Source organism: Crocuta crocuta, unplaced genomic scaffold (assembly GCF_008692635.1).
Source record: "Crocuta crocuta isolate KB4526 unplaced genomic scaffold, BGI_CrCroc_1.0 scaffold405, whole genome shotgun sequence".
NCBI lineage: Eukaryota > Metazoa > Chordata > Mammalia > Carnivora > Hyaenidae > Crocuta > Crocuta crocuta.
This window is the reverse complement of record NW_027531506.1, coordinates 29,795-56,587: the sequence shown is the minus strand read 5'-3', so window position 1 is coordinate 56,587 and position 26,793 is coordinate 29,795. Positions and strand designations below refer to the sequence as shown.

Genomic DNA, 26,793 nt, shown 5'->3' with positions numbered 1-26,793 from the left:
GACCTGGTGGCCCTTATCTAGGTACGAGGTGATGGTAGATTGGATAAGAAGAGTGACCGTGGACATAGATTGTACAACAGCCGGAGACCGAAACTGCACGGGTCATCCCCTGATGGCAAGGCCCAGGGAAAAACCTGTGGGAAAAGACTGCAAGGCAATCAGAAGAACCCCCTGAAGAATTCTTCTTCTCTGCTTAGTCTGTGCCTTTTACTGTCACTTCTGCTGTTAGTCTATTCTAGGGTTAATATGAAACAGAATAGCCCCAAATTCCCCCTCTTCCTCCAAAATGGAATGTACCTAAATATCATGTCCGCGCCCTCAATCAGATGTTGTCTAATGAATATTGTAGCAATTAGCAAAATTGGGGACAGTCCGGTGTGTATGGGGTCTATGAGAGACCTGGAACTCATTTTCCTTGTAGGGGTCTAATTGCCAATAATACTACATATTATGCTTTAAGCAGAGACAAAACAAAACTTATTAGTTTTAGAGGACTTTCTTGGCAAAGTGTTAGAGAAATATTTGCCTGTTGCCCCCAGTTTCAAGCCTGGGAGGCAACTTACAGATTGTTCTGAGACCAAAGAATGAGACCTGTAAATGCAGAGACAGAACTCTAGTTGATCCATGTAAAACAATGCCACATGTCCTCTGTGATAAATGTTGATATTGTTCTTTCTTAGTAAGGGGTTGTGAAAGTCTATCATCTATAACTGTAGGTCCAAGTATATCCTGTTCTTGCTTGCTCACTAAACTTACACAATTAAAGGGCACTTTGTTCTCATGTATTCTGGCTATATGCTTCACTTATTCTTGGATACCCTGCCATACGTAGTAAAGAATATGTAGAACTTTGTTATGACTACCTGGTTAAACTTTATTGGTTTAAGTGGAAATCATGTACAGTGAAATCACTGTTGCCAAGAAAACTTCGTAAGGTTAAGTCCAATGACTGCTTTCTAAAAATGCAGATTGTTTAAGTATGATTGATTAGATTTTCTATAAATACCCTAAGCTGAAAAATAAATTTGAGCAGTCCACCTGAACAGGCTGGCTCTGTGTCTTCTTTGTAAACTCCTACCCTCACTCTCCAGGTCAACCCTGGCTTGCAGAGGCTGGACCTCTGCATACAACTGCATTTATTACCAAAGAAAGATTTTTCTCTGATATATTGCTTTTCTGACCAGAAAAAAAAAATATTAAAAGTTGAACTTTCAAAAGTCAGCTCTTTGGTCCATGTAACTATTTCACTGCTCTCTCACATTGTTTAATGCTTAATCGTATCAGAATTTGTATTAAATTTAACTATATATAATTTCCATTTTTTTGCATGTCAAACCAGTCAGATATCAGTAGTTTCACACTTTTCCATGTAATAAGTAAACTGATATTAGTTGAACATGCAGTTGAGTATCTAATTTGTGCCAGCCTTATGCTGGTTCTTACTACGTTGTTTGTGTCTATCTTTAATTGTCTGACTTTGTTATCCTACAGGATTCCTCTACTAAGGGGCAGAAAAATATTACTTTAATTCCTGTATTTCCAACCCTCACACAGTGACTGGAAGATTTTAGCAGAAAGAGCATTAATTGTATAGAAGAAACAAGCCAGAAAAGGTTGGGATCCTTGGTCAACCCTGAAGTCAACATAAATACAACTAGCAGATGGTGTGGCTCTTGGATGGCTTCTCTGTTTCAAATTTTACTGCCCTCACTGATGGTAATTGATTAAAGAGACAATGACAGGAAAAGAAAGAATAGAAAATATTTTGTAATTCCTACCAAAACCTAAACACACTGATCTTGTCACCTGAGCCAAAGTCCTTAAGAATGTGCAGAAAATAGTTCCAATGAAATTTAGGAGCACCTGGGTTGCTCAGTTGGTCAAGTGTCAGACTTCAGCTCAGGACCTGATCTCATGGTTCATGGATTCAAGCCCCATGTAGGGTTCTGTGCTGATGGCTCAGAACCTGCAGCCTGCTTCAGATTCTGTGTCTCCCTCTCTCTCTCTGCTCCTCCCCCACTTGTATTCTCCTCTCTCTGTCTCTCTTTCTCTATCTCTGTCTCTCTTAAAAATGAATTCACATTTTAAACAATAAAGTTGAAATTTCGCTGCTGGTGTGGCATGGTATTGTGTTTTCAAGGTCGGCTTATGCTTTGGAACATTCTTCTCGAAGAATATGGTTAGATTCTGGTTTGCAGTCTTTATGGTAGGGATTGGGCTGGAGGAGAGGTGTAGCCAGTAAAGAATCTTTTACCAACCAAAGTGAAATTGGCACCTCATATCAAAGTATACAACTATGCAAAAGAAGAGTGTGGTTTTGTGAGGAGTGAGGTCACACTGGGATTTCCCTTGCTAATTCTACAAGATCCACCATGACCTTCTCAGCAACCTATTGCATGTGATCTTTCAACTTATTCCTTTATGCCCTGGGTCAAGTCCAAGTCTAAGTCATGATGACTGTGGTACAATGATGAAAAAAAATGGGCCCCACCTCCCAGGTAAAATAAACACACCGAAGAGTTGCACATTTGCTTGAAATAAGAATGGTAATTGCAATGGCAGTGATAATGGTGATAAAACAATTATTACTCATCCAAGTTGTGCCAGCATTATTCTGAATGCTTCACATGGTAAAGGAAATTTAATGCTCACAATCCTGTGAGATAAATCTAGTAACTTGCCCAAGTTAACACAGCTCCTACCTAAGTGGTAGGGCCGGGAAGTCACTTATGCAGTGATGAATATACCCAAGGTGATCACTGCACCTCTCAGCCATAAAACTCCTTTCTGCTACACAGGTCTTCACTCTGTGTTTGTCAGATGCGAAGAGCCTCCTCGCACCTAAACTGGAAAAATCTGTGGGAGTCATTTAAGGAAATCTGTGAGGATTTCTAACTGTTTCATGTGTCTTATGGTTCTTGGTACATGCCTCCACCACACTAAATTATCACTATGTGTCTATATGTCAGCCTTCCTCAAGAAGTGTGAATTCCAAGAAGAATGACACTAAGCTTCTTTCTTCATCTTCTGAGAAGTGTCCTTAGGTCTTTCATTCCAGGTGTTCTCCTTTTTTTTTTTTTTTTGATGTGCTACTCACAGTCTTGTGTCATCTGCATTGTCTTTATATCTGATGATAATGATGAAGCCTGCAAAAAGGGGGAAAAGTCATTTCTGAAGGCCTAATAAACCCTTCAGATGACAAGATAAAGACCCAAACTTTGGGTTTCCAAAGTTGCTGCTGCAAATGGCTGTTTCAGGCCTCTGCAGAATGATTCCAGTAATAAGTGTTCAGCTCTGCAGTTGATTTTCTGACTCTCATAGCTGTTGTTACTTTTTGTGGAAGAATTATTATGTTCCAAAGTGTTAATTACTACTTCTCACGCAGTCTGCACAGCTGACCCTTAGCCTGGTATTGCAGGAAAGATTCAGAATAGTTAGGACCCTGCTCAAAGTCATACAGCTGGAAATTGACTTAACCAGGATGGGGACATGGCTCCAAATAGCACCAGGTGAAGCTCTTTCTATTTTGTCACAGCATTATCTGGCAGTAACCAACTTTATTGGATGCCTGCTTATGGTCAAGCTGCATGCTAGTGACCCTTCACCTTCCCCCCTCAGTTTGGATAGCACCTTTGAATATTTCATGAAGGAATTTCTCTTCAATTTCTGACCCATTGTCTGTGGGCTCATTCTAAACTGGAGGAATTGAATCCTGAGGATCTTCCAGCCCTGTCCTTTCACCAAAAAAGGTGCCAAACACTCACTGTGTCTCTGGCACTGGGTGAGGCCCAATAAGAGGTACCAAGATCAACAGATTCGTTCTGACCTTACAATATGTTGGAGCCTGACAGTGACCACAAGAAAGCGTGNCACGCTCAGCCTTCTTTTACAAAAACTTTACAAGGACCCAATGAACCCTATACTGATTTTCTTGCTAGATTGCGGGTGGCTGTTGAGCGGGCTGTGGGACGTGATGAAATCTCGGAGATACTTTTGCAGACACTTGCTTTTGAAACCCGGAATGTAAACGTGTTTTGGGCCCTTTGNATGTGCCTGCACACGGGGCTCCCTGCCTGGGCAAAGCATGCCTGCAAACAGGGTGCTCTGCCAGGAGGCCTGCACACAATATCCAAGTTTAATGGTCCGCTCGCAAACGAGGGAACATGCCCTCCTTAGAAATAAGGAGGAGGCTGGAATTGTGAGCAGGCCTCTTAGTAAACATGTTGTGGTCGCTTCCTCCCTTTGCTCCCCCCTGTCCTTGAAATGTGTTTGGCTACTTGCCCTTAATTGGTAAAGGAATGCATCTTGTAGATTTCAGTTTGTATCCAGTTACCGGGTATAAAATAAACCACAAGAGGGGCTTGCATAGAATTGTTCCTTCGGCTGGAGTTGTGTCTCTGTCTGTCTTTTGTGTGTGTCTTGTCCTTTCTGTCATTTCATCCGCAACACAATATATAAGGAGAACAAAATAATTCCACCAATAATAATAACCCAAGGCAACATTTTTGGATGGCCATGAAAGTGGTATAGCACTCCAGTGTGGAGACTCACAGTGAGAATTCTTATTTGTTTTCTACAAACAGAGAGACCTTCATAATGGAGATCCTTGGAATTAAACCAAGACAGACAGAGAAGCTGTCCAGTGGCAGTGCTCAGGGAGAACACATGGGGACAGGTGGTAAGCAAAGATCCACATTTGCAAAAACAAAGAGCACAGTGTGGGAATGCAGAAAACTCAAAATTTCTGAGACACAGCACGACTTAAAGCAGGAACTGGAAATAACATGGGAATTATTGCAGAAGCTTTCGATCCCACAAAAATTTGAATGCCAAATTTAGAAGATTGGATCCACACATTCTTTGAGATTCTGGGATTTCACAATTTTATTTGTAGAAGAGCCTCAGACTGTGTGATGGAGCATATTTCTATAAGAGCTTTATTCAACAGTGATGAACTGGGCAAGAGTGTGGAGGGTAGACTGGAAGGGAGAAAGGTTGGAAGCAGAGAGAACAATCAATAGTATGTGCAATGGTTTTAGGTGAGATGTAAAGAGGATTTGGAAAAGGCTAAGGGTGGTGGGAGTGGAGAGGGAAGGAGGCTCTCCACTGTGGCACATGGAACATGTATTACCCTGAGCAGGTTTTACATATCTCTGCTGCTATCATTAGCTTGGTAGAAAACATAAATTGTTTTTCTATTTGGTGGTGGAAATGCAGCTACAGTGCATTAAAAAAGAACATCAAATATATCAAGGAAAACTTACTGAAGATTAGAGATGAGTGAGGTACGGCCCACTGGAAAGAGGCCTAGCATGGGATCCAGGAGGTTGGAATTCTTGCAATGGTGTGTCTCCATCTAACTCTGGCTTTGGGACAGCCATTTGTATTTCTGAGCTTCAGTGTCCTTCAGATCAAAGGCTGAGTTTGGTGTTCCATAGATTTTCAACTTTTCCCAATGATAGAGCCCTTGGTTCAGCTAAGTCCTTGTGAGGAATCCAAGACCTAAAACAGATACATGAAACAAGCAGTGATAAGTAAGGCTGGAGTGAGAAGCTTGAATCTAGCTTGGCCTCTGTATAAACTTCTCTGTCTCCAATCGCTTGGGTTCTATGGGCATCGTCAGAATTCTAGTGGGCATTGCAGATTATTAGAAGGTCTCACATGTTTCTTTAAGCTTGTCATAGTGATGCATGAGTCTCCAGACAGAAGTTCCACATTGAGGTACTTATAATTTTCTAGCTCCTGAGTTTACTAGAAAGATGATCCTCTCTATGATGTAGTGACAGAGGTTCAGGGGTAGCTTAATTTTATGTCACAATACTTACATCTTTCACCTCCCTTCATCTCATCACATAGGCATTTTACCATCTCACAACATCATATGAAGAGTGAGTACATAATATAAGAAGATATTTTGAGAGAGAGACAGAAAGAGAGACACAAGATTCACATGGCTTTCACTAAAGTATATTGCTATAATTGTTTGTATTTTATTTATTTGTTAATCTTTTACTGTGCCTAATTTATGGATTAAACTTTGTAATAAGCATGTAGATATGGGAAAAAACAGAGTATCTATAGATTTTGGCACTATCATGGTTTCAGACATCCCTTGGAGGTCTTGGAATGTAGCCCCCCATGGGTAAATGGAGACAAAGCACAATTGGCACAAACTCCTTCTCCTATATTTGAAGTAACTAAAAGCAAGGGAAATGAAGTGGCTTGTCCAAATCTCATAGCTAGGAATGGCCCAAGGTAGGACTAAAACCGAGGTTTCCTGAAAGAAAGTGAATTGACTCTCAAGCACACCGTCATGGGCCAACATTTTACACAGAAGATTGCCTTCTTTTTTTTTTTAATGTTTGTTTATTTTTGAGAAACAGACAGAGCACAGGGCAGGCGCAGAGAGAAAGGGGGAGAAAAGATCTTCAGATCAGCAGATCTCAATTCATATCCCACTTCCTTGAAGTTAGATTCATACCTCACTACCACAAACAAGGAGAAACTCCAGCTTGTGGAATGATATAAATATAAAAAAACAAACCAAAATGCTGTTGGAAGAATGCAAGGCTAAATTCTTTATAATCCTGAGTTGGGAAAGGCGTTTGTTACTACGACACAAAAACCCACATGCCGTAAGAGAAGGATTGATAAATTTGATTACCTTAAAGAACAAACGTAAGAAAAAAAAATTGTCTTCCATATGGCAGACAAAAGAACCACCAAAAGTAAAAAAAAAACAAAAAACAAAAAACAACGACAAATGATAAATTGAGGGGAAAAAATTGCAACTCATGGCCCAGACAGAAGGTTGATTTCTTAACAACCTTGTTCTTATAACAAGAGAGATGTTATGAATTAAAACCAAGACAGAGATCACATTTCTCTCATTTCAGATGGGCAAAAATCCAGAAGTTTACAAAACACTCCTTTAATGACCTTTGAGAATGTTCTGTGAGGTACTGGTGGGAGTAGAAATCTATTACTCCAGCAGACCTGTCATGGCAACTTTTAGCAATACTCTGACCAGGTGATCTCCCTTAAGCAAAACGAAATATGCAAAAGGTGATCCATTGTACTAGCAGAGCAAGGAAAAACCTAGATTTCCATCAAAGGTACAAGGTTATTCCCTCTACAGGAGAGCAGTTGATGGCAAAATGAGAAACTCTGGGTGATCATGGAACAGTCTCCAGGATATATTTTTTTAAATGAAATAGAAAAGCAGTGTGTTTTATGTACTATATATTGTTTGGGGATAATGAAGAAAGATAGGAATATAACAATGTATTTGTTTTATTTGCATTAACCCTTGAATGATACAAAACCAAAACAGAACCCTTTTGGTTAGTGCTGGGCAGTGGGGCTGAGGGATGGGACCCTGTGCACAAGGAAGAAGTGGAAGTGAGGTGACCAAATGAATGTGCTTTTATATTGCTTCAATGACACTTGACTAAGTTGCCTATCCAAAATGCAAAAATAAAGTTAAAAGAATTCTCAGAAGTGGAATATATTTGTAAAAAACTTTCGGCCAATTGTTTAAAACTCAAATTTCTCAGCTATCAAATGGGGAAAATCAGCACTTACTTAACACCGTTTTTCAGTTGTTCCCACAAATCAAGCTTATTCTTGATTCGGACACACACTGTGTGCCTTCTGTGTGGAATGTGCTGTCACCGGTGGTTTGGAGAGCCCTGTCCTTGATCAGTCTACACTCTGCTCTGTTGTCAGTCTCCTCCTGAGAAAAGCCTCTCCCTGTTCTGCTCATTGGCCTCTGGACTATTTCTCTGTTTTGTTTTCTCATACCTTCTTATCCTTAGCTAAACTTCTCTCTTTCTCTCTTTTTTACTTGTTTATTTAACAATCGAGTGTTAAATCCCAAAAACCCAGAGTCATGTCTTGTGTCTAAGATATTTTCTGAATAAAGAAATGTTTGTACCCAATGCAAGATGCACAGAAAATACCCAGTCCATTGTAGTCATTTCTGCCATGGGCTACATTTCGGGGATCAGGCCATGGCTCGCCTTACAACCAAACGTCTGCAGCCAAATACTTGCTCGTGAGAACCCATGTCTTTGTTTTACTCTCACAGCAAGACTTAACTATATGAATATCATTTGGAGTAAGAACTAAATAAAACTAAAAAACTTTCTAAAAGCAGGCCACTCTCCTGCTCCCTAGATCGACCAACCCCTCATATTAATTAGACTTTTGGTGTTTTCCCAGCCCCATTATAATCTGACTCTGATTTTATTCTCTAACAGACAGAAACCAAAGCTGGGCTCTGTGGAAGAGGTAGGCTCAGTGAGAGCAGGCCTGCAGCTGCTTGTACATTGATGTCAGATAATTGCTTGTAATTGGTTTGCATATCTGGTCAGAGAGAGGGTGCCTAATTCCCTCCCTCTGCAAAATCTCTGCAGTGAAAGCTCATTTCTGGTATTCTTTCTTTTTTTATTTCTTCCTGAAGAAAAGAACCACCTTTGAACTGATTTCATCTTGGAGATGGAGGCAGGAGAGGGAAAAAACCCATCTTTACATATATCATCTTCTCTGTGTGTGTATGTGTGTGTGTGTGTGTGTGTGTGTGCGCGCAAATTGATTTTTTAAAACCCGTTTGGCTTTCTGGCTTCATAGAGAAGTATTTAGAGTGGCATAAAGTATCCATACCCTTAAATACAAGGTGTGTGCAGTGGTGGAAGTTAAATTCTTTCTAATTCATATATTTTTTCCTTTGGAATCCCTCATCCATGCCCAAGCATAGTGGGTCCTATGGGAGGCTTATCATATGCTTAATTTACAGTGTAAATAATAATGATGAAAACAATATTAATTAAATATAATTAAAGTAAATTAATATACAGTTAATAAAAATATAGAACACAGTAAATATATTATGTCTGAAAAAGATGATAAAATGGAGTAAGCATTGTTAATAACGTCATTTAAAATAGGGTGGGGAGGGGCACCTGAGTGGCTCAGTTGGTTAAGCGTCGGACTTCAGCTAGGGCAATATCTCTGAGTCCATGAGTTCAAGCCCCACCCCCAGCTCTGTGCTGATAGCTCAGAGCCTGTAGCCTGCTTCAGATTCTGTCTCCCTCTCTGTCCCTTCCCTGTTTGTGTGCTCTCTCTCTCGATCTCTCTCTCTCCAAAATAAACAAACATTAAAAGATTATTTAAAAATAGGGTGGGGACGATATTGAAGAAGAAAGACAGGTGACTTTTCCTGCTTCCATTTTTGAAAAACCATGGGCTTGTGAATTTTGTCAGTTGCAGCTTGTCAACTACACTGCAATCCCCTCCTGGAACTCATCATTCCAATTTGGACCAAAACAGACATACTATAGCATCTGTTCACTAAATGGCCAATCGTGTCTTAGAGAGACATTTTAACTCCATCAGCACTACCCTTGAAAGGAACTTATATAACCCTGTGGTTTTCGCCTTTCTAAGCCCACACACTCTGCTTACAGTTCAGAGCACACCTTTAACTTCTGGCCTGTCTATACCTCCTCGATTGCAATCTCTAAATTTCAAATAAACACTTTTAGTTGATTTATAAATTCTTTTTTTTTTTAATNTCATCAAGGTTATTGGCCTGTAGTTCTCTTTTTTTGCTGGATCTCTTGATTTATAAATTCTTATTCTTGTTCAACATATGTTAATATAACATTGTGTGTGTGTGTGTGTGTGTCTGTGTCTGTGTCTGTGTCTGTGTCTGTGTAGTTTTAGGAAAATGAGGTAGAGAGGTGAGTTTGTCACTTTGCCCAGTGTTATCAACCTCTCTGGCATACCTAGGTCCTGCAACAGCAAAATTTCAGGTGCTCATTATTTTGTTGATTACATCCATTTCTCACTACACTGATACAGACTGAATTGATGAGTTAAACAAACTCTGGGAGATTTGTACACAACATTTCAAGTATGATGCAAGGATTCTTTATAGATGTTCCTCTCCATTTGACAGCATAGCAGAGATACCCAAGGTGAGAATTTGGAAAGGCAGAGCCATTTCAGTCCCTCTGTGTGTGTGCATGCATATCTGTGACACATTTGTTGCCTACCTGGTGTGTGAGCAAACAACATTTTATGCAGGTTCTGGGTCAGGGATCATGAGATTGTACACAATCAAGTAACTCATTTCAGGGGGAGAGACTGGAACCAAACCTCGGTTTAGACCTCCTTTCTCAGCATGAAGTCAATGAATCTCTAATAAGCCAGTACAAGACCCAGAAGGTAAACCAGATAAACCTAAGGTATGCGTTTTGCTCAAAGTTATACCCTTTAGTAGTATACATGGGCAACCAACTGATGGAACTTTTAAGTATACAAAATAACAATGTCCTAAATTTATAGAGCACTTTGAAATGTACCAATCTCTTTCATATGTACTTTTTTATTTAGTGCAAATTCCAGTAAGTCAAAACTGGATATATTATCTTTATTTTGCAGATAAGGAAACAGACTCCAAGAAGTTAAGGTATTGCCCAAGTCCCAGAACAGGTAACACTTAATGGCTCTGGGGCCTGGCACAGCTCTTTTCTCTCTAAATCAACTCTTCTCGTTATGTCTCAACTGCCTTCATTTATTAGAATAATTGGAAGAAAAATGAATGAATGAATGTATGCATGATGGCCTGTGTATGTGCAATGCCTCTGGATTGGAATGGCTAGTCTTGCAGAGAAGATCCATACCCAGAAGACCCAGCAGAATCCCTTGGAGAAATCTAGACTGTGGTGTTGGATTGTAAATGCCAAGCACAGCAGGGGGAAATCCATTTACGTTGCACTCAGATGTACAATTAATCCATGTTTTAAAACTTTTTCTGTAGCTGATTTCATCTTAAGGGCTCACATGCTACTGAGTAGCAGGGACCACTACACTTGAGATCAAGTTCTTAAACACAGTTGAGCCGATCTTTTATGAACCTATCTTTCAGATGCATTGTCTCTCTGCATCTCTCCAGGCTGGCCTCTTAAAGTACGGGGAAGGGGCCTCAGGAGACTGTTTGGTGAATGATATAGGAAGAGTCTCTTGGAATCACCTGTGGGAATTTGTCTTGTCCTCTGACATTATGGTCTCTATGGTAATTTTCCTGCTAACCTACTTGTTTCTCATCATCTGGTGGCTACTGGCTTCTTCCTCATCTGGTGATAGCCAGGTGTCTTTTTTCTTACATGGGAATGGTCTCATGGACTTGTTTGTCTTCAAGTCTTCACGTTGGTCTTGCTGCCAATGATGGCATGAGTTATAAGAAGAAGCGCAGAGGGTCTGGGACATCTCTGGGATAACTATTGATTGAGTCCATAGATGGGGTCAATATCCCTAAGTGTTCAAAACAAACTAGGGCTCCAATATTCCTGATGTCAGGAATTCCTTCAACGCCTGCTACCCACCATCCTCCCATATCACATCTCTCTCCAACTTCTCAGCATGCAACTATATAGGTGAAGCAGTCTCTATATAGACGAGTTAGTTAACCAGCAATAAGGGCCTCTGGATCCTGATTAATGCCCAGATATTGGCTGGGAAGGAACATCTAGTTTTGACACAGACTTAAGACTCTCAGAATCTCCTGACCTACCCCAGGGAAACTTATTGCAAATTCAAAGATGGAGTAAATGAGAACTATGAGCAATTAAGAGAAGTATGAGAACATAGAGCAACTGAAATATGAATGAGTATTTATTGAATATCTACAACATGCTAGACACTATTCTAAGTACTAGGGAAAAAGGAAGGGAGTGGGAGTTGGAGATTAGAAGGACAAAAAAGGCAGAAAAAAATGTTTACCTTCATGGAGATTTTATTCCAGAATAAGTGTCCGTTAATAAGGTAAATAACTAAGCAAAATAGATAGTACGTTAACTGGTGATGGCTGTTACATAGTAAGCAATGAATGAGGAGAGAGGGAGTGTGGGTGTGCAGTTGGAATTGAATTCCTTGAGCTGTTAAAAAACAGTTCAAAAATAAATGAAATGTGAACCAAAAATTGAAAGAGGTGAAGAAGTGATATGTCTTATGATAGGTCTTCGTCCTTACAAATCCCCAAAATGACAATGGGTCCTTTATCTCTAGAAATGTCTATTATCCTCTTATCAATGTAAAGATGAAATTCATATCAGTCCTTTAGTACCAGGAGTCTGCCTTTCTGTAAAACATTTATTTTTGTTTTAACACATTTTTCATGTGTTAATAGGCATTTATGTGTCTTTAATGAACATCTGGCTTTTCTCCCTTTCTTAAAAAAATTTTTTTTAGCACTTCAAAGGAAGAAAACTGTACTTTTAACAATTTCTGAATGCCAGTCAAATTCAGATTCAAAGCGAATATCTTCACCTCTCCTGTTCTGTCATTTTCTAGAAGCTTCCAGGAGCCACTCAATTTTCTACTTTAGAATTGTCCTTCTCATTTCTCCCATCCCATATCTGAATTCTCTTCTTCTGTAGTCTCCTGTTCAACTGTTGCTTACTGTGTGATGATCTGCTCACTTAACATCTATATTATGGTCCCAGCTCCCTGGAAATAAGAGTTGATCCTCCACTCTGACTGCTTTCATTGGAAGTGTCTGTTCATACCACTTATGACTTTTCTTTCTTCTAGGTGAAAGACAAATGCAGGCGCAACATTAACTAGGCTGTGGCTAAGTACTGTGGGTGGATTGAGAAGCCCAGGAAAGAAGGCTGTAAATCTAGATATGAGGACACTCTCACCCTGATAAATCACTGTGCATTCCTGTGGAGTGGTGTTCAATATCTAGCTTGCTCCATCAGCCTTTCCCTGAAGCATAAATTCATCCTTGATGATTCTGGAACTGCTGCTAGGTGGAGCCTGTCCAAAGGTATCACAGTCGCTCCTGCTAAACCTTGAGGCTGGGGAATCGTTTTGTTCAGGAGCAAATTCATTAGACTTAGAATTAGAATTTAGTATTTCTCTCCAAGACCAGGCTATGGTCTCCAAGACCTACTCTTTGCTATGAGTAGGAAAGGGAACAAGGAGTAAAGCAACCATCAGATATCCACCTCTAACCCTGCGGTATTGGATTCAGTCCATGCTCTCTGGGGTTCCCAGTTAGTCAAAGGGTGAGTGTAAATCACTGGATGATCTGACCATCTCCTTTATGGCTCCCTATTTTACACTGGGAGGTAAACAGGGACATGAGTCTCTGTCCTTCATCCAGGCTGCTGTGGGGCAGAGATGACATTTATTCATATTCATCTTCTGGGGCCCTCCTTGAGTTCATTCCTCAGTTCTACATTGTATTATGCATAAGATTTGCTGCCTTGTTTTCCCAGTCATATGGAGATTCAGTTAACAACTGGTCTGAAAAACATGACATTAGGAGAGTAAATCCTAAGAGCTCTCATCACAAGGAGAAAATCTTTTTTTCCTTACTTCTCTCTTCCTTCTTTTCTCGAGATTTTATATAAATGAGAAGCTGGATGGTAGCCAACCCTGCTGTGCTAATCATCTTACAATATATATAAATAAAACCAGCATGCTGTACTCCTTAATCTTATGCAATGATTTATGTCAATTATTTCTCAATAAAACTTGGGTGGGGGAGGGAACTAGTTGACTCTTGGCTTTGGGATAATGTGCAATATTGATTATTAAGTTCTGACTGTATACTGCTCAAAAACTCAACTGGCTTACTTATTGACCTTCTAAAAAATATTGTACGTATTGTTGGATATGGCATGCTGTAGCAGCTTTTCAAGTAAGGACTTGAATTGCTAAATTGGCATCTGAACCCTAGTTGCTGTCATCCTTAATAAACACCATTTCTAGGACAGTATGTCACTCTTTCAGAGAAACATCCATTTTAGTGGATTTGATTCCATGAATACACTTTAGGAGAGGGGTCGCAATGGAAGCTCTAAAGATAGAAACATTACTGGACTCATGAATGTTTGCATTATCAGCTTTGTGTTCGAACCTTGATTCAAAGTCTTTTCCACTTCAACCACTGGCAAGTTTACCATGTGACAGTGGAAAGCAATTTATACCAGTGGCTCCAAAGTTTTTGTGTAGCCAACCTCAAATCAACAGCCAAGACCCAGAATATCCAGCCTTAAGTTGATTAGCTTTTATTTCAGAAGACCAAATGGTTTTATGCATGGCAGGGAGAAAGCAGTGATTCTGCCTCTTGTGTTTGAGAGCAGTATAGTGTCTGAGGTTGGAGAGACGACACACTACCTCCAGCAACAGAGCCGGGAGTGGGCATGAGTTGGTTCTACTAGTCGGATGTGTGTAGTGGAAACGAAAGCTGGCCCCAGAAGAAAGAGTAGGTTCCAGTCTCAATTGCACCCAGTGGCGAAGAAGACTTCAGGCATTATCTGGGCCCCAAAGTGCTAAAGGAAAATTTTTGGATAGGGAGAATGGAGGGATGAGGGGTAGGAATGCAGCCAAAAGATGAGTTTCCTATCATTGTGTTAACACTATACCCTTATGTGTCCTCTTCTGATTTGAAGAAGTGTATATTATATATGTAAATACATATATCAACTAACCTGTTGAATCATATGCTTAATTCCAGGATGATTGGAGCCAAGGTGTAGATTCTTGGCCAAATCAGAATGAAAGCAACTAGTCATGATAAATATTCCTAGCCTAGGGTCTAAGAGAGACATGGTAGGCAATTTGTACTGGTTTGTTTTGCTTATAAAAAAAAAAAACCCAGAAGATGGTATTCACCTTGTTTCTGTTATGTTCTCTTGGTTTCTTCTATTGCTCTTAGTCATGCAGCCTAACTTTGGCTATGTATGCAGAGGGGTGGAAACCGACTCACTGGAGAAGACTGTGGTTCTCTTGAGCCCAAGGTATCCTGTGTGTATCTTAGTAGCTCATGATTCAGATACAAAAGTGCATCCTATGTGATTGCGGAGCCTCCTGCCATCAGTGTATGGAAGACCTGGATCTCTCTGATGTTTGCCTGAGCTTTCTTTTTCCTGGTATACCAGCGTTTCATGAGTTACCCCATTTACCCAACCCTGCATAATTGATGCTTTATGTTAGTTTTGTATTGACTCTGGAATGTGATTCTGTAACAGCCTATAATATATACATATATATGTATTTATATTTCTATATATATTGCAGCTCATGTCTAGAGCAAATGTTAGGTTTCCCTGGACAAGGTCACATGGACAACGAATAGCCACCCTTTGAGTAACACAAAGACTTGATCTTCTCCTCTTCTCTTCCTTTCACACTGTCTCTCCCTGCCCACTCCCCTTAGACTTAAAATGCACTCATTCTTCTCTGACATTATCACATGAAAACCCTCTGTGGATTGCTCCAGGAAAACTTCCTAGTTCTCATCTACGTAATCTGCCTAAAATAAAATTAGTTCTCAGTCCTCTGTGGCAGCAAGAGTATGTTTTCACAGAAATGCTGTGACATTTCACATCTATTAGGTCTCATTTCTCCTGATAGACTGTGAAATTTGTGAAGACAGCAATCCTATCTCAGTCATTTCCATGAAATCTACCGGCTCCTGGCACTGTCTCTTATAGGAGCAGGTACTCATTAAATGCATGATCAAAAACATCAATGAATAAACAAATAACTCTTTAGAGAGAAAAGTGTTCTTTCACTTTGAAGAATTACTGAGGGTCTACTGACTGGTGACATATATCCCAGGTGCATTTTCATTCCAAATGTAACATGTGGATAAAATGTAAAGCTAAAGTAATACTATATTTAAAGTTTATTTATTTCTTGAGAGAGAGAGAGAGAGAGAATGAAAAGGGGAGAGGCAGAAAGAGGCAAACAGGGCGTCCGAAGTGGGCTCTCTGCTGACAGCAGAGAGCTGGATGTAGGGCTCAACTAATGAACTAATATCATGACTGGAGCTGAAGTTGGACACTTAACCAACTGAGCCACACAGGTGCCCTAAAACAATACCATTTTTTCCCCTTTAGGATTATTGTCAAGTTGGTTTCCATATAGAAATCCAGTGTTCATCCCAACAAGTGCCATTCCCCATGCCCATCACCCCCTTCCCCTCACCCACACCCTCATCAGCCCTCAGTTTGTTTTCCGCATTCAAGTGTCTCTCATGGTTTGCCTCCCTCCCTCTCCCCAACTATTTTTCACCTTCTTCTCCCTCATGGTCCTCCATTAGCTTCCTCCTAATCCACCTATATATGCAAACATATGGTATCTGTCCTTCTCTGCCTGACTTATTTCGCTCAGCATAACACACTCAAGTTCCTTCCACGTTGTTACAAATGGCCAGATTTCATTCTTTCTCATTGCCATGTAGTATTTCATTGTATAGATAAACCACATCTTCTTGATCCATTCAAGTGAGTGGATCAGTGCCCTCCCTATCTGCTGATGGACATTTAGGCTCGTTCCATGATCTGGCGATTGTTGAGAGTGCTGCTATGAACATTGGGAACATGTGCCCCTATGCATCAGCACTCCTGTATCCCTTGAGTAAATTCCTATCAGTGCTATTACTGGATCATAGGGGTGTGCCATTGCTAATTTTTTTTGAGGGACCTCCACATTGTTTTCTTTTTTAATATTTTATTTATTTCTAGGAGAGAGAGAGAGACAGCATGAGCAGGGGAGGGTCAGAGAGAGAGGGAGTCACAGACTCTGAAACAGGCTCCAGGCTCTGGGCTGGCAGTCAGCACAGAGCCCGACGCGGGGCTTGAACCCACAAACCGCGAGATCATGACCTAAGCGAAAGTCAGACGCTTAACCGACTAAGCCACCCAGGTGCCCCACCTCCACACTGTTTTATACTAGAGCTGCACCAGTTTACATTCCCACCAACAGTGTAGGAGGGTGCCCATTTCTCTACATCCTCACCAGCATCTACAGTCTCCTGATTTATTCATGTGAGCCACTCTGACCAGTGTGAGGTGGTATCTCAGCGTGGTTTTAATTTGTATTTCCCTGATGAGGAGGGACACTCAACATCGTTTCATGTATCTGTCGGCCATCTGGATGTCCCCTTTGGAGAAGTGTCTGTTCATGTCTTCTGCCCATTTCTTCACTGGATTATTTGTTTTCAGGTATGGAGTTTGGTGAGTTCCTTATAGATTTTGGATACTAGCCCATTATCTGATATGTCATTTTCAACTATCTTTTCCCATTCCATCAATTGCCTGTTAGTTTTATTGATTGTGCCTGTTAGTTTTATTGATTGTTACCCTTGAGGTGCAGAAACTTTTAATCTTGATGAGGTCCCAATAGTTCATTTTTGCTCTTGATTCCCTTACCTTTGGGGATGTGTCAAGTAAGAAATTGCTGCAGTTGAGGTTAAGGAGGTTGTTTCCTGCTTTCTCCTCTAGGGTTTTGATGGTTTCCTGTCTCACATTCAGGTCCTTCATCCATTTTGAGTTTATTTTTGTGTATGCTGTAAGAACGTGATCTAGTTTCCTTCTTTTGCACATTGCTGTCCCGTTCTCCCAGAGTGATCTGTTAAAGAGGCTGTCTTTTTTCCATTGAATACTCTTTCCTGCTTTGTCAAAGATTATTTGGCCATACACTTTTGGGTCCAGTTCTGAGTTCTCTATTCTATTCCATTGGTCTATGTGTCTGTTTTTGTGCCAATACCATACTGTCTTGATGATGACAGCTTTGTAGTAGAGGCTAAAGTCTGGAATGGTGATGCCTCCCATTTTGGTTTTCTTCTTCGGTACTACTTTGGCTATTCTGGGTCTTGGTGGTTCCATACAAAGTTTAGGATAGTTTGTTCTAGTTATGAGAAGAATGCTGGTGCAATTTTAATTGGGATGGCATGGAATGTGTAGATTGCTTTGGATAGTAATGACATTTTAACTATATTTGTTCTTCCAATCCATGAGCATGGAATGTTTTTCCATTTCTTTCTGTCTTCTTCAATTCCCTTCATATGTTTTCTATAGTTTCCATCATACAGATCATTTACATCTTTGGTTAGGTTTATTCCTAGGGATTTTATGTGTGTCTGTGTGTGGGTGTGCGCGCGCGCGCGCAATTGTGAATGGGATCAGTTTCTTGATTTCTCTTTCTTTTTGTCGTTACATTATTGGTGTATAAAAAGGCAACAGATTTGTGTATGTTGATTTTGTACCCTACAACATTGCTGAATTCTTGGATCAGTTCTAGTAGGCTTCTGGTGGAGTCTGTCAAGTTTTCCATGTAAAGTATCATGTCATTTGCGAAAAGTAAATGTTTGGCTGCTTCTCTGTCAATTCTGATGCCTTTGATTTCTTTTGTTGTCTGATTGCTGATGCAAGACTTACAGCACTATGTTAAACAACAGTGGTGAGAGTGGATATCCCTGTCATGTTCCTGATCCAAGGAGGAAAGCTTTCAGTGTTCCCCCATTGTGCATGATATTAGCTGATGGCTTCTCATAAATGGCTTTATGATGTTTAAGTAGGTTCCTTCTACCCCTACTTTCTGGAGGGTCTTTATTAAGAAACGATGCTGTATTTTGTCAAATCCTTTTTCTGCATCTATTGACAGGACCATATGGTTTTTCTTTTCTTTTGTTAATGTGATGTTTCACATTGATTGATTTGCGAATATTGAACCAGCCCTGTAACCCAGGAATGAATCCCACTTGATCATGGTGGATAATTCTTTTTATATGCTGTTGAATTCGACTTGCTAGTATATTGTCGAGGATTTTTGCATCCATATTCATCAAGGATATTGGTCTGTAGTTCTCTTTTTTTGCTGGATCTCTGTCTGGTTTCGGAATCAAAGTGATACTGGCTTCATAGAATGAGTCTGGAAGTTTTCCTTGCATTTCTATTTTTTGGAATAGCTTGAGAAGAAGGGGTTTTAACTCTGATTTAAATGTCTGGTAGAATTCCCCAGGAAAGCCACCTGGCCCAAGGCTCTTATTTGTTGGGAGATTTTTGATAACTGATTCAATTTCTACCCTAGTTATGGGTCTGTTCAGATTTTCTATCTCTTCTTGTTTGAATTTCGGTAGTGCGTGTGTGTTTAGGAAGTTGTCTATTTCTTCTTGATAGTCCATTTGTTGGCATATAATTTTTCAAAGTATTCCCTGATAATTGCTTGTATTTCTGAGGGATTGGTCATAATAAATCCATTTCCACTCATGACTTTTTTTCTATTTGGGGGCTCTCTCTTTTCTCTTTGAGAAGCCTGGCCTGAGGTTTATCAATTTTGTTTATTTTTTAAATAACACCGCTTGGCTTCATTGATCTGTTCAACTGTTTTTTTTTGGAATCTCTATTGTTTATTTATGCCCTGATTTTTATTTTATTTTATTTTATTTCATTTTATTTTTTTTATTTTTCTCTTCTTCTGCTGGATTTAGGGTGCTGTTGCTGCTCTGCTGCTAGTTCCTTAAGGTGTATTGTTAGATTTTATATTTGCAATTTTTCTAGTTTCTTGAGCTAGGCCTGGATTGCAATCTATTTTCCTCTTAGGACTGCCTTTGCTATGTCCCAATGAGTTTGGATTGATGTTGTTTCATTTTCATCTTTTACCATATATTTTTAAATTTCTTCTCTAATTGCCTGATTGTCCCATTCGTTCTTTAGTAGGGTGTTCTGTAACCTCCATGTTTTGGAGGTTTTCCAGACTTTTGCCTGTGATTGATTTCAAGTTTGATAACATTGTGATCAGAGTGTGTACATGGTATGATCTCAATTCTTTTATATTTCTTGCGTGCTGCTTTATGTCCCAGTATGTGCTCTATCTTGAAGAATGTGCCATGATAACTTGAGAAGAAAGTGAATTCCATGGCTTCAGAATGTAGAGTTCTAAATATATCTGTCAGTCCATCTGGTCCAATGTGTCGTTAAGGTCCATTGTTTCTTTAGTGATTTTCTGTCTAGTTAATCTATCCATTGCTGTAAGTGGAGTATTAAAGTTCCCCGCTGTTACCACATTCGTATCCATAAGATTATTTCTGTTTGTGATTAATCGTGTTATATATTTGGGCCCTCCCAAATTCAGTGCATAGACATTTATAATTGTGAACTCTTCCTGATGCATAGATCTTATAATTATTATATAATGCCCTTCTTCATCCTTTGTTACTGCCTTTACTTTAAAGTCCACTTTGTCCGATATGAGTATGGTTATTCCAGCTTTCTTTTGACTTCCAGTAGCATGATAGATATTTCTCCATCCCCTTACTTTCAATCTGAAGGTGTCCTCAAGTCTAAGACGCATCTCTTGTAGACAGCAAATAGATGGATTTTGTTTTTTATCCATTTTGATACCCTATGTCTTTTGATTGGAGCATTTAGTCCATTTACATTCAGTGTTATTATTAAAAAATATGGGTTGAGAGTCATTGTGTTCTCTGTAGGATTCACGCTTGTAATGGTGTCTCTGGTACCTTGCATTCCTTGCAACATTTCCCTCATAGAATCACCCTCAGGATTTCTTTGTAGGGCTCCTTTAGCGGTTATGAATTCTTTCAGTTTTTGTTTATTTGGGAAAGCCTTTATCTTTCCTTCTATTCTGAATGACAAGCTTGCTGGGNTTGACTTCCAGTAGCATGATAGATATTTCTCCATCCCCTTACTTTCAATCTGAAGGTGTCCTCAAGTCTAAGACGCATCTCTTGTAGACAGCAAATAGATGGATTTTGTTTTTTATCCATTTTGATACCCTATGTCTTTTGATTGGAGCATTTAGTCCATTTACATTCAGTGTTATTATTAAAAAATATGGGTTGAGAGTCATTGTGTTCTCTGTAGGATTCACGCTTGTAATGGTGTCTCTGGTACCTTGCATTCCTTGCAACATTTCCCTCATAGAATCACCCTCAGGATTTCTTTGTAGGGCTCCTTTAGCGGTTATGAATTCTTTCAGTTTTTGTTTATTTGGGAAAGCCTTTATCTTTCCTTCTATTCTGAATGACAAGCTTGCTGGGTAAAGGATTCTTGGCTGAATATTTTTTCTGTTCATCACATTGAAGATTTCCTGCCATTCTTTTCTGGCCTCCCACGTTTCAGTAGATAGGTCTGCAACCACTCTGATAGGTTTCCCTTTGTATGTTATGGCCCCTTTTGGGAAAGCCTCTGCCTCTTTTGTCCCTGGATACCTTCAGAATTCTCTCTTGGTCATTATATTTTGCCAATTTCACTATGATATGTTGTGCAAAAGATCACTTTAAGTTACGTCTGAAGGGAGTTCTCTGTCCCTCTTGGATTTCAGTGTCTGTTTCCATCCCCAAATTGGGGAAATTCTCAGCTATAATTTGTTCACATGCCCCTTCAGCTCCTTTCTCTTTCTCTTTCTCTTCTGGAATTCCTACAATACGGATAATGTTCATTCGATTGCATCACTCAGTTGGCGAATTCTCCTTTCCTGGCCTGGATCAATTTATCTCTCTTTTCCCCAGCTTCCTCTTTTTCTGTCATTGTGTCTTCTAATTCACCTATTCTCCTCTCTGCCTCTTCAATCCATGCATTGGACGCCTCCATTTTATTATGCACTTCTTTTGTAGCATGTTTTTTATTCATCACAACTATTTTTAAGGTCCATAATCTTTGTAGCAATAGGTTCTCTGGTGTCTTGCCTGCTTTTTTCAAGCCCATCGGTTAATTTTATGACTATTATTTTAAATTCCTGTTCAGTCATGTTGCTTATATCTGTTTTGAGCAATTCTTTAGCTGTAATTTCTTTCTAGAATTTTTAGAGGAGAGTTCTTCCATTTCGTCATCTTGGCTAGCTTTCTGTCTCTTGTAAGTTTTAAAAGCTTGTTATGTGCTCTGCACCTGTGAAAGAAACAAAGATAATGTTACCCCAAGAAACTATATAGTCTGATTATACCAGAGAGAGAGAGAAAGGAAGTTAAAAACAGAGGTGTAGAATATGCCTCCAGAGGATGGATTAAATGTGACTGTTTAAGCAAACCAATGACCAGAGTGCCCAGTCCAGCAGAGAGGAAAGATAAGAATGAGATGAGGGAAACTATATCTGAATAGCAAGAATTGATCTAGAGTTAATCATGGCAATGCATCAATGTTGGTCTTGCCCCGGACTCCAATAAAAAAAAATAAAAGAAGGAAAGAAGAAAGAAAGAAAGAAAGGAAGAAAGAAAGAAAGAAAGAAAGAAAGAAAGAAAGAAAGAAAGAAAGGAAGGAAGGAAGGAAGGAAGGAAGGAAGGAAGGAAGGAAGGAAGGAAGAAAGGAAGAAAGAAAGAAGCTCTCCAGCTCTGGTGGGCATAGTTTGATGTGGGCAGGTCTTGCCTCCACTGCGGTCCTGCAGGCCACTCCCTGCGGCCCCACCTTGGTAGTTGTGGGTAGGAAAATGGCGGTGCCCCAGTCCTTTCTCATACCACGCATTGCAAATCACTCTTTTGGGTCCAATATCCCTGGGCCACGGGAGTAGCCAATGTGTGCCATGTTCTATGTCCCAAGGCCCGCATCATTTCAGATCATACTCTGTATGCTTTAATGATACCTCCCGAAGTGTACTCCCACAGGCTGAGCCACTTTCCAGTCGTTGATCAAGTAGGGGGAGAAGGGGAGCAGTTTCTCCTGGTGCCTCCTGGGACCAGGAACCTGGCCCAAAGAAAGCACCATAGCTAGAGATAGTATCTCACTCGAACACCCTGCAATTAGAGATGGGATGATAAGATCCCTCTCCGTCCTCTCCGAGGTTTTTCTCTTCTCTAGGGACAGTTCTTGTCCTCTGCACTCACCGCAGCTGCCCGCGTGCTGGGCTCACTCCCCTCCCTCTGTCTCTGGTCCCAGCCCACTTTTATCTTCCCCAGTCGCACTCATGCAATTATGAGGCTGTCTTCACAGTGTACTCTGTCTCTTTCTCTTCCCAAACTCCTGTGGCTCAGTGTCCTATGACACTGAGAGATGAGTGTGAGCGAAATGCATGATGCTCCCTACTTCCCCGCCATCTTGCCTCCACCAGCCATTGTGTTTGAGAGATGCAGGCATGCGAAAAATATGGAACTCCCTACTTCTTCCCTATCTTGCCTCCAACCCAAGTAATNGTATGGGCGCGAGTGCAAGTACGGAGCTCCTTACTTCTCCGCCATCTTGCCCCTCCTCCACCCAAGTAATGCCATTTTAATCACAGCCTGTCAGACATTGCCAGACTGTACTTGAATTCTTTGATCAGGTGTCAGTACAGTTTGCAAATGTTCTTAAATGGGGCACCAGAGATTTTCAACAAACTTGAAATTATCTCACGTAGATTACTGTGGCCACGAATTCACTTTAGAACCTAGAAACGTCAGTGAACACTCACTTGTTTGAGTTGGGGTCAATTTTACCTCCAATAAAACCTCCGTATTGTTTTTGTTGAGATCGTTTATACCATGACACCAGTGCCTCCCCTTAGGTGAGCCTGGAATTTTCACCAAATAGTTACATGACCATGAATCATGTTGTATGTGTGAGATCTTCATCTCCTTATTTGTAAAATAAAAAGTTGGATTCTTTGATTTCTAGAGTGCCATTCAGCTAAATATTTTATGTAAGCCAGAATAAAGCAATCACCCAAGTATACATGATTAGGAAGGGCAGTGCTTTATGTGAAATTAGTGAAATCAATCACCTTTCACTGTTTTGGAAAAACAAAGGGAGAGGCTGAGGCAGGGAGGATTCATAAGTCACCAGCTGGAAAATAGATGTGTGAGTATAACAGATTTTCAGCTGTCACTTTACGTTGCCTTAAACAGTATTACATCACATTTGCTCTTCTTTTGGATATACTTTGTCAGCGGACCTTAGTATTTTTTCTAATATCATCAAATTGTCCAACTGCCCACCTGGCTGAGAAAGAGGCTACATGGCACATTAAGCACCATCATTAAGTCTACGAAGTAGCCAGGGAATATTTATTTCCATCTCGACAGAGAACAAAACAGGACTATATACATAACTAAGCTGAATATTCACTGAAAAAGATTTGTTGATGTTTGAAAGTTAAGTCCATGGAGGAAGCTAAGAAGTTGCCCATGGACTTCAGACACTTCTTCTAGTCCAGGATTAGATAGGTTTCCAAGTACAGAATCTTGGTCTCGAGTGTAACTGGGTTGATGACTTCTGACTTGAGCCAAAGAATATAACAAGCGTGATACCTAAAAGCCCCAAAGCTCACAAGAGAATGACAGACAAAAGTGAGTTTCAGTTTATGACTTCATCGTTAGGCATTTCGTTTCTATAGACAGTGAAACTCATATGCTCCTCATTCATTCAGGCTCCCCAGAAAATATCTACATATGGGGATGTGGTGTGCCACACACTAGTTTGAAGCTTGCTTGGTCGATGTGGAAACGGATAAAGAATTTGTGACTAAAATTGCAATATTTAGTGGCATCTGCCTAAGCTGCCATAAGATTCCTTACTCCATGTAATAATGTGAGTAGGAACTTCCCCATGTAGCCTGTTTTTAGAGCTCACTTATCTTTCCATCCTTCTTTTCTTCCTTCTTTCCTTCCTTCCTTCCTTCTTTCTCTCTTTTCCTTCCTTCCTTCCTTCCTTCCTTCCTTTCTTTCTTTCTCTCTCTCTTTCTTTCTTTCTTTCTTTCTTTCTTTCTTTCTTTCTTTCTTTCTCGGTTACATACTGGCNATGTATGGGCGCGAGTGCAAGTACGGAGCTCCTTACTTCTCCGCCATCTTGCCCCTCCTCCACCCAAGTAATGCCATTTTAATCACAGCCTGTCAGACATTGCCAGACTGTACTTGAATTCTTTGATCAGGTGTCAGTACAGTTTGCAAATGTTCTTAAATGGGGCACCAGAGATTTTCAACAAACTTGAAATTATCTCACGTAGATTACTGTGGCCACGAATTCACTTTAGAACCTAGAAACGTCAGTGAACACTCACTTGTTTGAGTTGGGGTCAATTTTACCTCCAATAAAACCTCCGTATTGTTTTTGTTGAGATCGTTTATACCATGACACCAGTGCCTCCCCTTAGGTGAGCCTGGAATTTTCACCAAATAGTTACATGACCATGAATCATGTTGTATGTGTGAGATCTTCATCTCCTTATTTGTAAAATAAAAAGTTGGATTCTTTGATTTCTAGAGTGCCATTCAGCTAAATATTTTATGTAAGCCAGAATAAAGCAATCACCCAAGTATACATGATTAGGAAGGGCAGTGCTTTATGTGAAATTAGTGAAATCAATCACCTTTCACTGTTTTGGAAAAACAAAGGGAGAGGCTGAGGCAGGGAGGATTCATAAGTCACCAGCTGGAAAATAGATGTGTGAGTATAACAGATTTTCAGCTGTCACTTTACGTTGCCTTAAACAGTATTACATCACATTTGCTCTTCTTTTGGATATACTTTGTCAGCGGACCTTAGTATTTTTTCTAATATCATCAAATTGTCCAACTGCCCACCTGGCTGAGAAAGAGGCTACATGGCACATTAAGCACCATCATTAAGTCTACGAAGTAGCCAGGGAATATTTATTTCCATCTCGACAGAGAACAAAACAGGACTATATACATAACTAAGCTGAATATTCACTGAAAAAGATTTGTTGATGTTTGAAAGTTAAGTCCATGGAGGAAGCTAAGAAGTTGCCCATGGACTTCAGACACTTCTTCTAGTCCAGGATTAGATAGGTTTCCAAGTACAGAATCTTGGTCTCGAGTGTAACTGGGTTGATGACTTCTGACTTGAGCCAAAGAATATAACAAGCGTGATACCTAAAAGCCCCAAAGCTCACAAGAGAATGACAGACAAAAGTGAGTTTCAGTTTATGACTTCATCGTTAGGCATTTCGTTTCTATAGACAGTGAAACTCATATGCTCCTCATTCATTCAGGCTCCCCAGAAAATATCTACATATGGGGATGTGGTGTGCCACACACTAGTTTGAAGCTTGCTTGGTCGATGTGGAAACGGATAAAGAATTTGTGACTAAAATTGCAATATTTAGTGGCATCTGCCTAAGCTGCCATAAGATTCCTTACTCCATGTAATAATGTGAGTAGGAACTTCCCCATGTAGCCTGTTTTTAGAGCTCACTTATCTTTCCATCCTTCTTTTCTTCCTTCTTTCCTTCCTTCCTTCCTTCTTTCTCTCTTTTCCTTCCTTCCTTCCTTCCTTCCTTCCTTTCTTTCTTTCTCTCTCTCTTTCTTTCTTTCTTTCTTTCTTTCTTTCTTTCTTTCTTTCTTTCTCGGTTACATACTGGCAAACTGCTCTCTTAATGAATGCACCCCATCTTTGCATAAGGAAGTAATTAACTTCTATTTCTGTCCAATCTCAGGACAGACTTTTCAAAAGTGTATTTCAATATTTTTGTTCTCAATTATTTTTCACTCACTTATAGCTTTGCTCTCAGAATGGGAGTAGAACTGTCAGTTTTATTTGAACTGCCTATACAAGGTAAGGTGATATTTTCTACTCCATTAACACTAGAGTGATTTAATGGATAAACCTTATTCAGTGATGCTCTTTAAGTTCTTAAAAAGCCTGTTTTTGTCTCTACAAATCAATTAACTAACAGGAAGGATTTCAGGAGCACTACTGTGGGAAATTCTGTTCTGAATCGGCAGCAGAGTTCATAATTGGGATATCCGAAGCTTACATGGGCAAAGGAGACATTGTGGTGTGGGAAGGATATTAACAGTGAACTTTAGATTTTCTGCAGTGATTCTGAGCTGGGAGAGGAAAAACAGCTGATGAAATTGACAATACAACCAACCTCTTTGTTTGTGAATATAATGCCAGCTGTTGGTCTTTTCTTGTTCTAGGCCAGGTTTAGAAGACTGCTTCTGTGTTGGATCTAGACCTATTATAGTTAGGACTTCTTGTTTTGAGATCTTAGCAGACTTTTTAATGTGTGCCCTTCCCCCCCCCCCCCCCCCCCCCC

At 40.1% G+C, this 26,793-nt stretch overlaps 1 pseudogene; it reads left to right on the top strand.

Moving 5' to 3' along the window:
* The first annotated feature begins 3,834 nt into the window (after positions 1–3,834).
* Positions 3,835–26,793, top strand: part of LOC144238506 (60 kDa heat shock protein, mitochondrial pseudogene) — a 32,777-nt pseudogene continuing 9,818 nt past the window's right edge.